The sequence below is a fragment of the Bombina bombina genome, chromosome 3 (genome assembly GCF_027579735.1).
Source record: "Bombina bombina isolate aBomBom1 chromosome 3, aBomBom1.pri, whole genome shotgun sequence".
Taxonomy (NCBI): domain Eukaryota; kingdom Metazoa; phylum Chordata; class Amphibia; order Anura; family Bombinatoridae; genus Bombina; species Bombina bombina.
In genome coordinates, this window is record NC_069501.1 from 1081892160 (window position 1) to 1081905175 (window position 13016).

General features: G+C 39.7%; 1 long non-coding RNA gene across 1 annotated transcript; it reads right to left on the reverse strand.

Annotated features, from left to right (window-relative positions):
• Positions 1-909: 909 nt before the first annotated feature.
• LOC128652080 (uncharacterized) lies at positions 910-1178 on the reverse strand. Its single transcript, XR_008401259.1, has 2 exons — positions 1099-1178; positions 910-1018 (listed from the first exon to the last, which is right to left on the reverse strand). It is a non-coding gene; the product is annotated as an uncharacterized LOC128652080 (long non-coding RNA).
• Positions 1179-13016: the final 11838 nt, after the last annotated feature.

A 13016-nucleotide genomic window follows, 5' to 3' on the forward strand; every position in this document is an offset into this window, starting at 1 on the left:
AAATGTGTTCCTGATAGGTCTTGGAATAAATTAAAATATCATCCAGATAGATGACAATAAAGACATCTAATATGTCCCTAAAAATGTCATTAATTAAGTGCTGGAAAGTTGCGGGCGCGTTGCAGAGCCCAAAAGGCATCACGACGTATTCGAACAATCCGTATCTTGTTCGAAACGCCGTGAGCCACTCATCTCCAGATCTAATTCGAATGAGATTATAGGCTCCTCTTAAGTCCAATTTTGTGAAAAATTTTGCTCCCTCCAACCTTTCAATTAACTCCGGGATGAGGGGTAAAGGATATCTGTTTTTTACTGTAATTTTATTTAGTTGTCTGTAGTCTACGATTGGCCTCAATGAGCCATCCTTATTTTTAACAAAAAAAATCCCAGCACTAGCTGGAGAGGTGGAGGGACGGATGAAACCTTTCCTTAGATTTTCATCTAAGTAAGATTTAAGGTGTGTTAACTCAGGGTTTGAGAGTGGGTAAATATGACCCGTGGGGATCTCAGAGCCAGGTATGATCTCAATAGGACAATCATACTTCCTGTGAGGAGGAAGATTGTCGCACTGGGTTTTTCTGAATACATCTGCATAATCCTTATAAACCTCAGGAATTTGAATTGTCTCATTGGATTCAGTGGTTTGTAAAATAGTAGCTGGGAAATAAGTAGTAGAACAGAATGTAGAATTAAATGTGACTGTTGAGGTAGACCAATTTACTTCAGTATTATGAATTCGGAGCCAGTTTATACCGAGAACTATGGGTGAAATAGGGGATGATATTACATCAAATGACATATACTCCCTATGGTGGTCTGGGGTAACAACAAGTAAGGGTATTGTTTGATATTTAACTGGACCTGATGTGATTGGATTACCATCTATTCCACGTAATAACACAGGAGACCTTTTTTGCACAAGTGGAATTTTATTGAATTTAGTGAATACAGTATCTATGTAGGAGGCTGTAGCTCCTGAGTCAATAATCGCGGGAGCGTTGATTCGATGTGACTCCCACTGTAAAAGAAGAGATAAATTTAGGTAAGGGAGAGCATGATCCTGAGTGGTACAACAAAAAGGTTCTTTATACATCTTACCCTTGTTTTGTTTCAGGAGGGAAGGACAGTCCCTGACAGTGTGTTTGTCTGAAGCACAGTATAAGCAGAGGTTATTAGCCCTTCGTCTGATCTTCTCCTCAGGGGTTAATGGTCCCTTTATAAAACCTATATCCATAGGTTCAGCAGTTGATTTGCTGGGGCTGGGTGTATTTTGTTTCTTTGCAGGATATTCATGAAATGATCTCTCCTGCTGTCTCTCTCTCAGTCTTCTGTCTATAGTTATGCTAAGTGACATTAAAGCCTCAAGAGTATGTGGTAGTTCAGAACTAGACAACTCATCCTTAATTCCTTCTGAAAGGCCTAATCTAAACTGATTTCTCAGTGAAAGGTCATTCCATTGAGTGTCTTTCGCCCATTTTTTAAATTCGGCAATGTAATCCTCAACTACTCTTTTCTTTTGTTTCAAGCCTCGCATTGCAGTTTCAGCAGTAAGCTGTTTATATGGATCCTCATATAGCTGACCCATAGCAGAAAAAAAACTTTCCAATGAATTAAGTATATCATCGTTATTCTCAAAGTAAGTGTTGGCCCATGTGCGGGGCTCACCTCTCAAATAGGATATAACTGTGAGCACCCTTGCTCTATCAGTGGGATAGGTATGAGGTTTAAGGGAGAACATAAGCAAACAAGCATTCTTGAAATCTCTATACTCAGATCTCTCACCACTAAATTTTTCTGGTGTACTAACCTGTGGTTCTAATATAGGTACCCTCTTATCAACCACATCCCTGATATAAGCTTTTAAAGTATCATTTTCTGTTTTCAAAGTATTAACAGCTTCAGTTAATAAATCAACCCTCTGTATGATATTTTGCACATGTGCGTTCATTCCAGCTGGGTCCATAGTTTGGGCTTAGTATTATGTCAGGCACAACTAAGAAAGAAAAAATGTGTGCAGCTTAGTTATTTGGACCACAACTGCTGGAATGAAAAAACAATAAAAATTGTATGGTTGTTTGCAACAGAGTGAAAAGGTAAAACAAAATTTAGGAATTAGGCAGCTATGTAAAACCTTATTCCTTATTGCAAAGTTTTAGTATACAGGCAGTAATTGAGCATATTCCCTATGGCTGCCACATGTGTCTGGGTAGTCAATGTGAAATAGTAAATGCAGCAGGGGTATGCTCAGATAAACCTGAGATTTTAACATTAATAAAGGTAAAAAATAAGTAAGCAAGGAAAAAATGGTACTATGATCATAGAAAAAATAAGCAATTGCTATTGTGTACAGAGTTACGGTAAAACAGCAGGAAATGAGGGAATGAACTAAAAGTCACAGAAAATAACAGCAGCAACTGAGATACTAATCTTAGAGTATAGCAGCAAAGTAAAAATTCAGAGACTGGCTTACCGCTAACAGAACTGTTATAATGATAGTTGCAAACACCGGGTTGTAATGGCGACTTGCCAGAGGGAGCAGGGAAGCTCAGTAGCAGCTGGCTGATGACGTCACAGCATGAGGAAGCGGAGCTCTGTGAAAGGTGAATCCCAAGGCTGGTGAGCTGCAGGGGAAACTGAGTTAGAGGTAAAGGTAGGAATGAGGCTTTTGAAATAGCTGAATCTTCTGAGGGAGAAGCAGGCAGGAAGGAGAGGATGACAACAGAAATCCAGTTAGGTGGAGTAGAGGAATCCAACAAACAGAAGTAGTATGATAAATCTCACAGAGAGCAGGCTCAGGTTAAGGTTTAAGACAAACTTCAATACTAAGCAATGTGAAAATGCTGGGAGGGGCCTTAAATAGGCTGATGTTAATGGGAGCAGGATGCTTTAAAGGGACAGTGCAGAGAATAAGTATGCCATTATCCTGACAGGAGGAAAGAGAAGAAGAAGAAAAAATGCACGTAAAGATAGAAGAAAAGGGAAAAAGGGAAAGGACCTCTATGTTGCAGACATATCTGTCGGTAAAAAGTTTCTATCTTGCGCCATAGCGCAGTATTTACACATGTGTAAATACTGGCCCCTGGCAGGGCAGCCTCTCCAACAGTTGCTGCCTGCCTCTGGATAAATAGAGTGGATGCAAGAGGGAGTCAGATACCACCGCATCAAAACTTTAAAATTAAACTCCAGCATCTGGGGAGAACCTGAGGACCTTTTTGTGTTTTGGAAGATCTTAAACCATTCTTCTCCACTCAGGGTATATCCTAACTCCTCATGCCATTTAGTTGTATATGAGGGGAATGTTTGTGTGTGTTCTGTTTGAAGAAGTTTTCTTGCTGAAGACAGAGCATGCTGCAGGAGAGTTTTGCTTGTGCAAAGGTTTTCAAAGGGGATTAGCTCCCTGAGATAGTCTTTCTGGTGTGGGGAAGTGTGTATGAAATGTTTTAATTGGGAATATTTTAGCCAATTGGAATATCTCCCAACCGCCACTGTAGTCAGACTTTCTCTCCCTGCTAATTTCCCATTATGTGTGAATTCCTTTAGCGGAATAGTGTATCCCCATTCAGTTAGCCTCTGTTGTCCTCTATCTAGGCCCCCTATCAACTCAGCATTCAGGGGGATGGGGAAAAGGGGTGAGCGAGCTCCGGTAATGCGGGTTTGCTGGAGTTTGATATTATCCCATGAGTCAAAAACATGCTTATGTATCACTAAATCACTGCATTGAGGAGGACGTAGGGATTTCGGCACCCAACACAGCGCTCCCACAGATGGGACTCTGAGAATATGTGAATCTAGGGACACCCATGACTTTGTATCACCTGCCCTATGCCAGTCCAAAATTCTCTGTAGAGTTACTGCGTTGTAATATGTTCTTAGGTCCGGCAATCCCAGCCCCCTGTGTATTGTTGCTCTGTACATATTTGTTTTGTTAATCCTAGGTTTACTTTTCCCCCATATAAAAGCATTGATATATCTTTAAAGTTGAGCTAAGTACCATTTGGGGAGAGGTATAGGAACTGTCTGAAACAAGTACAATACTCTAGGTAATGTGGTCATTTTGATGCATTGTGTGCGTGCCCACCAAGATATTGGCTTTAGGGCCCAAGTACGGAGGTCCTGTTGTGTCTTTGTTAGGAGTTTGGAGTAGTTCTCTTTGAATAGTTGCGAATGACTAGGGGATATGTGTACCCCTAAGTATTTTATAGTTGTATTTCGAGAAATCATTGGACATGCAGCAGATACAGTAAGGAAGTCAGCTTGGGTCATGGAGACATTTAGGATCTCCGACTTTTGGGTGTTTACCGAGAAATCTGAGAACCGGCCAAAAGTGTTGATTTTGTTTAAGATTGTAGGTACAGTATGGAGTGGGTTGGTGATTGTGAAGAGCACATCATCCGCATATAACGCAATTTTAAAGTCATGTGGACCTATTTTTATGCCCTGTATCTCCTGGTTACGTCGAATATGCGCCGCAAAAACTTCCATGGTTAGAATGAAAAGAATGGGGGATAGAGGGCATCCCTGGCGCATGCCATTCTGGATCAGAAAAGACCCTGACAACATTCCGTTCGCCTTAACTGTTGCAGAGGGGTTTGTGTAGAGGCAAAGTATGCGTGCGGTCATGTGTGGGCCAAAACCTAGCGCTTTTAACTTCTCTCGTAAGAACCCCCAGCTAATATGATCAAATGCCTTCTAGGCGTCGATCGCCAAGAGGGCAGCTGGAATTTTATGATGTTTGGCATAGAAAATAAGTGTTAAGGCTCTAATAGTGTTGTCCCTAGCCTCCCGCCCGGGGACAAAACCCACCTGATCAGTGTGTATTAAGGACTGCAATACAACATTAATTCTTTTCGCCAAGATTTTACCTAGGATCTTTATATCCGTATTTAGAAGGGATATCGGCCTGTAACTACTGGGGTCTGTTAAATTTTTTTGGGGCTTGGGTATTACCGAAATATGTGCCGTCAACATGTCTTGAGAGATTGTGGGGCCAGGATGTGTCTATAAGCTTTATAGTATGCATTCGAGAAACCGTCCGGCCCCTGGCTTTTGCCGGATGGTAGGTCCTTCATTGCTGACACGACCTCTAGTAGACTTATGGGGCTCTCCATTACTGCGCGTTGTGCTGGTTGTATGGTAGGTAGGTCTGCTTTACTAATGTATTCTCTCATTTGTGACAGATGTTCAGGTGTGTCATTTTCCTCTAGATTGTATAACTTGGAATAATATTCCTTAATATGATTTGCAATACCTTCACTATCTAGAATGTCTAATTTTTCAGGAGTTGTTAACTTATGTATTTGCGATTTTAATGTTTGAGCTTTTAAAGCTCTGGCTAATAATGGGCCTGCTCTGTTGCCCTCAAAGAAGTAGGTCTTTTTAAGATTTAGTGCTCGTCTCTGAGCCTCTTTCAGTAATATCTTATTAAGTTCTTGTCTGGTCTCTGTTACTCGTTTGAGCAGCACATTGTCTTTCGGGGAGTTTTTGTGACTTAATTCCAGACGGCCTAATTGTGTAGTCAGGGTGTCTATTGTTTGATTATACATTTTCCTCCTATATGAAGTGTGTTTGATGCAGTCTCCCCTAATTACTGCTTTATGAGCTTCCCATATTGTGCGGGGGGAGGTGTTTGGTGTCGCATTGATGTGGAAATATTCTTTTAGAGAAGTTGCTAATGCCTCCGCTGTGTGTGGGTGATGTAATAAAGAATCATCCATTCTCCAAATAAACGGAGTAGTTGGATAGTTGGGCCATTGTACATTGGGTACATGTCAGTGAGTGGTCTGACCAAGGGGTTGGTTGAATATCCGCATCCTTAAGTAAAGATAGGTGGTTTCTGTCTATGAAAATGTAGTCAATTCTGGTGTATACCGACCAGGGGAAAGAGAAAAAGGTGTAGTTGCGCTGTGTCAGGTGTTTCAACCTCCAGGTATCAAGTAAGCCTAGGTGCGCTAGACATTTGAACACTAAGTTAGGTGGTCGTGTTTGAGCGGTGGGTCTGCTAGAAGAGGCGTCCAATGTGGGATCTAAAATAACATTCAAGTCCCCTCCTAATATGAGGGTTCCAGTTTTATGCTCTGCTACTAGGTTTTGTAATGTTTGAAAAAATTGTGCCTTCTTACTATTGGGGGCATAAACATTAACCAGTGTCACTGGCTGATGGAACAACAGTCCCGTCAAGAGTAGTATTCTACCTTCAGTGTCTGTTATCCTTTTGTGAAGTTGGAATTGTACGTTTTTTTTTACTCTGTCTGAGCTATAATAACCTATTGTAAATTCTTTAGAGTGGAATTTGGGTTCTGACTCCCTCACAAAGTGCGTCTCTTGAAGAAATATAATTGAGTCTTTGTGCTTGGCTAAACTGCGTAAGGCGATTGCTCTCTTCGTAGGAGAATTCAAACCCTTTGTGTTCTGTGATAAAATGTTTACTACAGGATTAGCCATGTTGTTGTGTGTATATTAATGAACTGTATATTCTTACCCTCAGACATCTCATCTGCGGCCTGAGTTGCGGTCCCCTGTTAGTAAGGAAAGGGTAAGAAAGCTGTAGAGAAGAAAGTTGCTTTTCATTCTCCGGAATTAGTACGTGAAAGTAGGAAGGAATAGATGGGGATTTCTATACTGTAATAGATAAATAACAAATGTAAACAATTCAAAAGAGACAAAAAAAATATCCAACAATAACAATAACATTTCAAACAACATAATGTGTAATGCTCTCGCATCACACAATTGGGGGAGGGGGGGAGGGGTTAGGGTGGTGAATTAAGTAATTACTCCCGATAAGCGGAGTAAGGAAATAAAGGAGGAAGGGGGAGTGAGGCACCTAATATGCCTATCCATTCTTGATGTTATATTATGTCATTTGTTTAGCTAAAGGGGACTGAATTATTAACTGGGGGAGTTAAGGGAAAGGAGGTAAGAGGGAGGCCCCAGAGGGAGCCCCCCACATGCTTCAACATGAGTCAAAGTATATCCGTGCATAATGCAGGAGTCAGAAGTCTTAATTAGCCATTTTCATGACTGTCTCTATTCAAACTCCTTCTTGGGAATATCTCAAACAAAAGCAAAGAAAGTACTCCCTTCATGTTGGCTCCGAATCTGCTCCCATTTCAGCTTGCGAGGCGGCAGTTGTATTTCTTCTCAATTCGGCACTGTCGTCCATTCAGTTTGTTGGTTATTCTTTGGGAATTTCTTTTGTGTGGACTTATCAGCTATGAGGTCTTTTATTGAAGGCAAGGAAGGCTGCGGGATGCCTAATTGTTGGCAAAATGTTTCCAAATCTTCAGGGTCTTTGTAGGTATAGGTTTTGTCGTCTCTGTTAACTCTGATGGCGAAGGGGAAACCCCATCTATAAGGGATGTCCAGCTCTGTTAGGTGCAAAGTAAGATATCTTGCCTCTTTCCGTTTTGCAAGTGTTAAAGGACTAGAAGATCTGGAGGGAATCCTCCCCGAATCTGATTGGGATTTCTTTCTCGCAGCCAGCATGATTCTTTCCTTGTCTGCAAATTTGTGGCAGCACAAAATTATGTCTTAGCTTAGCTCTATGAGCGCAGTGTGCTCTGTCTAAAAGTATTGTGTCTTCTTTGTCTAATCCCAGCAGGAACTTGAACAAGTTCTGTAAATAAGATGGAATTTGTGGTGGTAGGATCTGTTCAGGCACTCCCCTGATTCTTAAATTTTGTTGCCTCCCTCTATTGTCGAGATCCTCGACTTGCGACTATAGCTGCAGTATTGTGGTATTTTGTTGCTGCAATGCACTGGTCATGTCGTCAGTGGTCTGTGTGTATTCCTCCGCTTGCTCCTCTAGGTGGAGTACCCTGTGTCCCAGAGCATTGATTTCCCTTTTAACCTCAGCCAAGCCATCTTTTATCGCCTTACTAACTTGTATCATGAATGAGCTAAGGTCATCTTTAGTGGGTAGCAAACTCAAATCTGCTCTTGTTATAGGCGTAGGGTCATCTGAGTGATCTGTGAAGTCTGACATGTCCAACTGTGTAGCTTCCACTGATAATGTGTTCACACTGTCAAATGGCTTAAAAAAGGAATTTAATTTCCCCCCTCCAGGGGTTGCAGATTTCTGTGCTTTGTCTGCTTTCTGTTTTCTAGCAGCCATTTTATAGCATGAAAGTGAAATGCTGTCAGTACAGCTAAACCGTACAGAGTCTCTGTATAGTGTCTCTTCTTGAGGTTTTGTTGCCTTTTCCTCTGTGAATTCTTCTATACCTAACTGTGTTTTACAGTTATAAGGGGCCCAATTCTGTGAATTTGTGAAGACAGGCTCTTTTAATTACTGTCTATTTAATGTAGTGCTGGGATGCGTATCTGTGCCCTGTGATAAATTGCTCATTCTATAAGGGCCTTTCTCTTTTCCTGTGACCCCATTAAAAAACACGTCCAACTTACTTTATAATGGTGTCCCTGAAGTTCTCTCCTGTTTGTAACAGGCTTATGGCTTTTCTTGCAATTTCCTAAGGTTTGCTGCTTGCCGCGTGGTCTGTTATGCCTCCGTGACGGTCTGATATATGGTAAGGAATCCTTCCCCTTACAGTAGGGTTTCTGTGTTCAGTTGTCTTCAAAGTATTTGGATTACCTTGTCCTCGCTGCTCAATTTCTAGATGCGACAGCCGTTATCCGGCCGGGAGGTATTACTTCAGTGGGGCCTCTGCTCTGATTCTTCCGCCGTCTGTAACTGTGCCTCAAGTCCCAAAATTTCACCCCTAACTTCAACTCATGTGAGGCACCTTTTAATGCCTACTTGCGGTGTTTTGCCCCCTTCTTTAACAAGTGGATGTTGCCGGAGCTTCAGTTATATGCGGCCATGTTCTTTCTTGGCCGGCTCTGCCCCCTGTTTTCTTGTTTTTAATTACCTTATGGATTATTTTTAACTTCACTAGGACTGCCAAGTGGCGTCTGGTCACCATGGTAACGGCTGACAAGGAGATGTACCACGTGGTTGCTGTGATTTCCGGTACGCCACGGACAGTGCTGTGAGTGGGGGTTTCGAGTGTATTTAAGCTCGGTATGTTAAGTGTGAAAGTTTAATGTTGGTTTGAGGACGGGATAATACCTGAAATGTCACCTTAATAAAGAAATATCTTTACTGCATTTAAGACCCGGGAAGTGCCTTCTCATTTTATATATATAAGTGCATTGGAGCCCTGTGCAATCAAGTAGCTGAAAAATGAAAAATCATATTTATGCAATATTCATATTTGATAAATTGTTTAACTATGTATTTACAGTAAATATTTGCAATTCCAATGTTTTTAATATTTTTAAATAGTATAGATATATATTTTACAAAAGATCCATCAGATATATAGAAATGTAAATTTAAGAATAAATAAAACATATTCTGCAATTTGAAGAACATGGAATGCGAATTATAATTTTTTTATGTCAGTTTAGTGCACTTGAGAAAATCTGATTGGGGAAATATGTTAATGCGATCACAATACTCAAAGTTCATTTTTTGCACGCACACAAAAACTTTTTTATTTGAACTTGTAAAATGTGCACTACCCAACGCATGCAAAAAGCTTACTTCTAGCCAAGTTAAGGAGCAATAAATAGAGCTCCACTCATAATCTAGCCCAAAATTAGCAAACATACTAACTAATAAAAGATAAAACAATAATAACGGTAAGTGTTTTGTTACTTGGATTAAGAATTACAAAATATTGAGAAAGTATTTGAAATTATTTAAAAAAAATGCCAAGCAAAACAATAAATGCACAAGGATCAGTGTAAGGTAATTTGGAGTGTAACGAGATTGCAATCCTTGATTAGTTGGAAATGTATCTTTTGTACTATGATGTATTTACAAATGTGTTAGGAAAAATTACTGAAATACAACTAAAATAATTTGTAATATTTTTTTACACAATTTACCTATGCCATGTAAAATATATTATCCTGAAAAGAAAAAGAATAATCATGCCAGTCCTTGGGCCCTTATATAGAGACAAGAAGTTGTAGAAAATTATTATTATAATTACTGTTATTATAAATCAAATCTCCCAAATAATACACAAAACATATATTTATATTATTTAGCAATTATAGTCCAGTATAAAGAGGTTCTGTGTAGAACAAAGTTCAAAAGGTACAGCACAATGGTGATAGGTGGTGCAAACTGCAGAGGGGTCAACACAATTCCCCAAAACAGTAATATAGTAATGTCCAAAAATATAGCAGCACTCACCAGTTTAACAAAACTTCCATCTTTATTGGGACATCAAGGTAAGAAAGATAGACAACGTTTCGGACCTCTAGTCCTTAGTCATGTCAGTACACTAATGCAGGTATCAAACCTTTATAAAGGGGTAGGTATATCAGATCACACCTCCTAATTTTAATTTTAATTTTGATGCATGATTAAGAGACTGCGGTCTCGAAATGTTGCATACCTGTTTTGTATGCTTTTAACCATTCAATAAAGAAGATACTTTTTCTTACCTGGTGCTGTGGACTTTTGATTACTTTATACTGTGGAGCTGGAGGTCGCCAGCTTAACCACTCTGCATCAGAGCCTAGGAAGGCATTACCCGGTGCCGGTCTCACCCTACAGTGCTGTACCTCCTAATTTTAACCCATTAGTCATATGTTCGCAATTATATTTTGTGTGATACATAGCAAACATGTAAAATACGCCACCTAGTGACAAAAATGCAAAATACACATTTATACAAAATATTATTTCAAATGTAGCAAAGATACAATTTATATTAAAGATACAATATATATTAAAAAATAACAAAATAGCAGGTACACTAACAGCGTATCATATATTATTCCTAAAGCACAAGGAGGCATCTGGTACATCAAAGAAAGACTGAAAGGTCATATTCCTTGTTCATACCTATCGGATAACAGGTTTCTAATTTGTTTATAAAAAAAAAACTCTTTCTGCTTTAAAAAGAGTTCTATATCCCTTCCCCTCCTGGGCACAGCTATATGGTCTATAATCTGAAATCTTAATTGGCAGACATTGTGACCTGCCTGAATAAAATGTTCAGCCACTGGATTTTTTATCTTTTTATTTCTAATATCGGACCTATGCTCACATATCCTATCACGGACCATTCTAGTGGTCTCTCCGATATAACTCCACCCACATAGGCATTTGATCACATATATGGCATACATGATAGGGCAAGAGAACAGGCCTCTGATACTATATTTTTTACCAGTGTTGGGATGGAAAAAATATTTACCCTTTGCTGTTACAGCTAGAGCACCCCAAACAGGGATAACAGCCTAGATTCTTGTCTGTAATATAAGTTTGTGAATTTAATTTCTTAGGGCCAATCTCAGCTTTAATGAGTCTATCTCTTAAATTCTCAATTCTCTTATAGGCTGACATAAAGCCAGATTTAAATTCCTTAACAGAGGGGTTGCATGTGCTTAAACATGTGCCAATGTTTTCTAAGTATGTCATTTATTTGTTTGCTCAAATTATTAAACTTAGTGACAAAAAACAGACAATCTTGTTTTTTCTTAAATTTTACTGTTGGTTTGGATGATTCCAACAGACTGTTCCTAGGTGTAGATGCTACCTCCATAATTTCCTTATCTACCAAATCAGAAGGTTAACCCATGGATTAAACTTGTCAGCCATCTCATTGAGCCTTTGTTTCACTAACATGTCATCAGGTGCAATTCTCCTGACCAAGTGGTGCCACATAGAATGAAGAGAGAATTTTCAAAGACTAATTTCTTCTCAAAGATGTTCATAAATATATTTGCGTAGGTTGGAGCGACATTGGACCCCATGGCCGTGCCTTGAAGCTGGATATAAAATTCATCCTGAAACAGGAAATAATGACATCTTAGTAGAATCTGAAGGAGATCAAGGACAAATTCAATTTTGACAATTTGTCGATGTCCCAATAAAGATGGAAGTTTTGTTACACTGGTGAGTGCTGCTGTTTTGTGTAGAGTCATGTAGAAAGTAATATATAAATGGTAGGAATAAATATATTTGGTCTATGAGATTCTTCAGGTGTTCAGGAATCATTTCAAGGGGACCTTATCTAGACTAGGTGTTGTCCAGCCATTGTGCGGTCCTTATGGTTTTTGTCTAAGGTCATCAGTTGGAGTGGTGTAAAACAAGTCACCACTGGACTCAGGAGCAGTGGAAATGTGTTCTCTTGAGTGGTGAATTATGCTTCACTATCTGGCAGTCTGATGAAAGAATCTGGGTATAGTGGTTGCCAGGAGAATGCTACCTACCAGAATGAATAGAGCCTAATTAAAAGTTTGGTGGAGGAAATAAAGAGGACTGGGGGTGTTTTTCATGGTTTTCAGTAAAGGGTCATTTTAATGCTATGGATTACAAAGACATTTTACACAATTGGGTGCTTCCAAATTTGTGTCATTAGTTTAGGAAAGGCCCTGTCCTCTTTCAGCAAGACTGTGCCCCTGTGAACAAAGTGATGTCCATGAAAACATGGTTTGAGGAGTTTGGTGTGGCCTGTACTTGACCTCAACCCCACTGAACATCTTTGGGATGAACTGGAACACCAATTGAGAGCCAGACCTTCTTGTCCAACATCAATGCCTGATCTTACAAATGCTCATTTGGCTGAATGGACAAAAATTCCCACAGACACACTTCAAAATCTTGTGGAAAGCTTTCCCAGAAGAGTTGCAGCTGCTATAGCCACAACAGAGCCCATGGTTTTGAAATTGAATGTATACAAATATTTGGCCATATAATATATATATGTATATATATATGTGTGTGTGTGTGTGTGTGTCCAGAAAAGAGCACTCTCACCTTATTTTTCATCTGCCAGGGTGCAAGCGGTTTCAATATATGTAGAGATAGAAGGCACTCTCTGGTCTTTTAACAAAAGTTGTTTATTTAAACCAGTGTGGTGTTTCAGGGACACACTCCCCTTCCTCAGACCATATATATATATATATAAAGAGAGAGAGATGGAGAGATAGAAAGAGAGAGACTGAGCTATAGAAAGACAGAGAGAGAGACAGAGATAGAAGATAGAAATTCA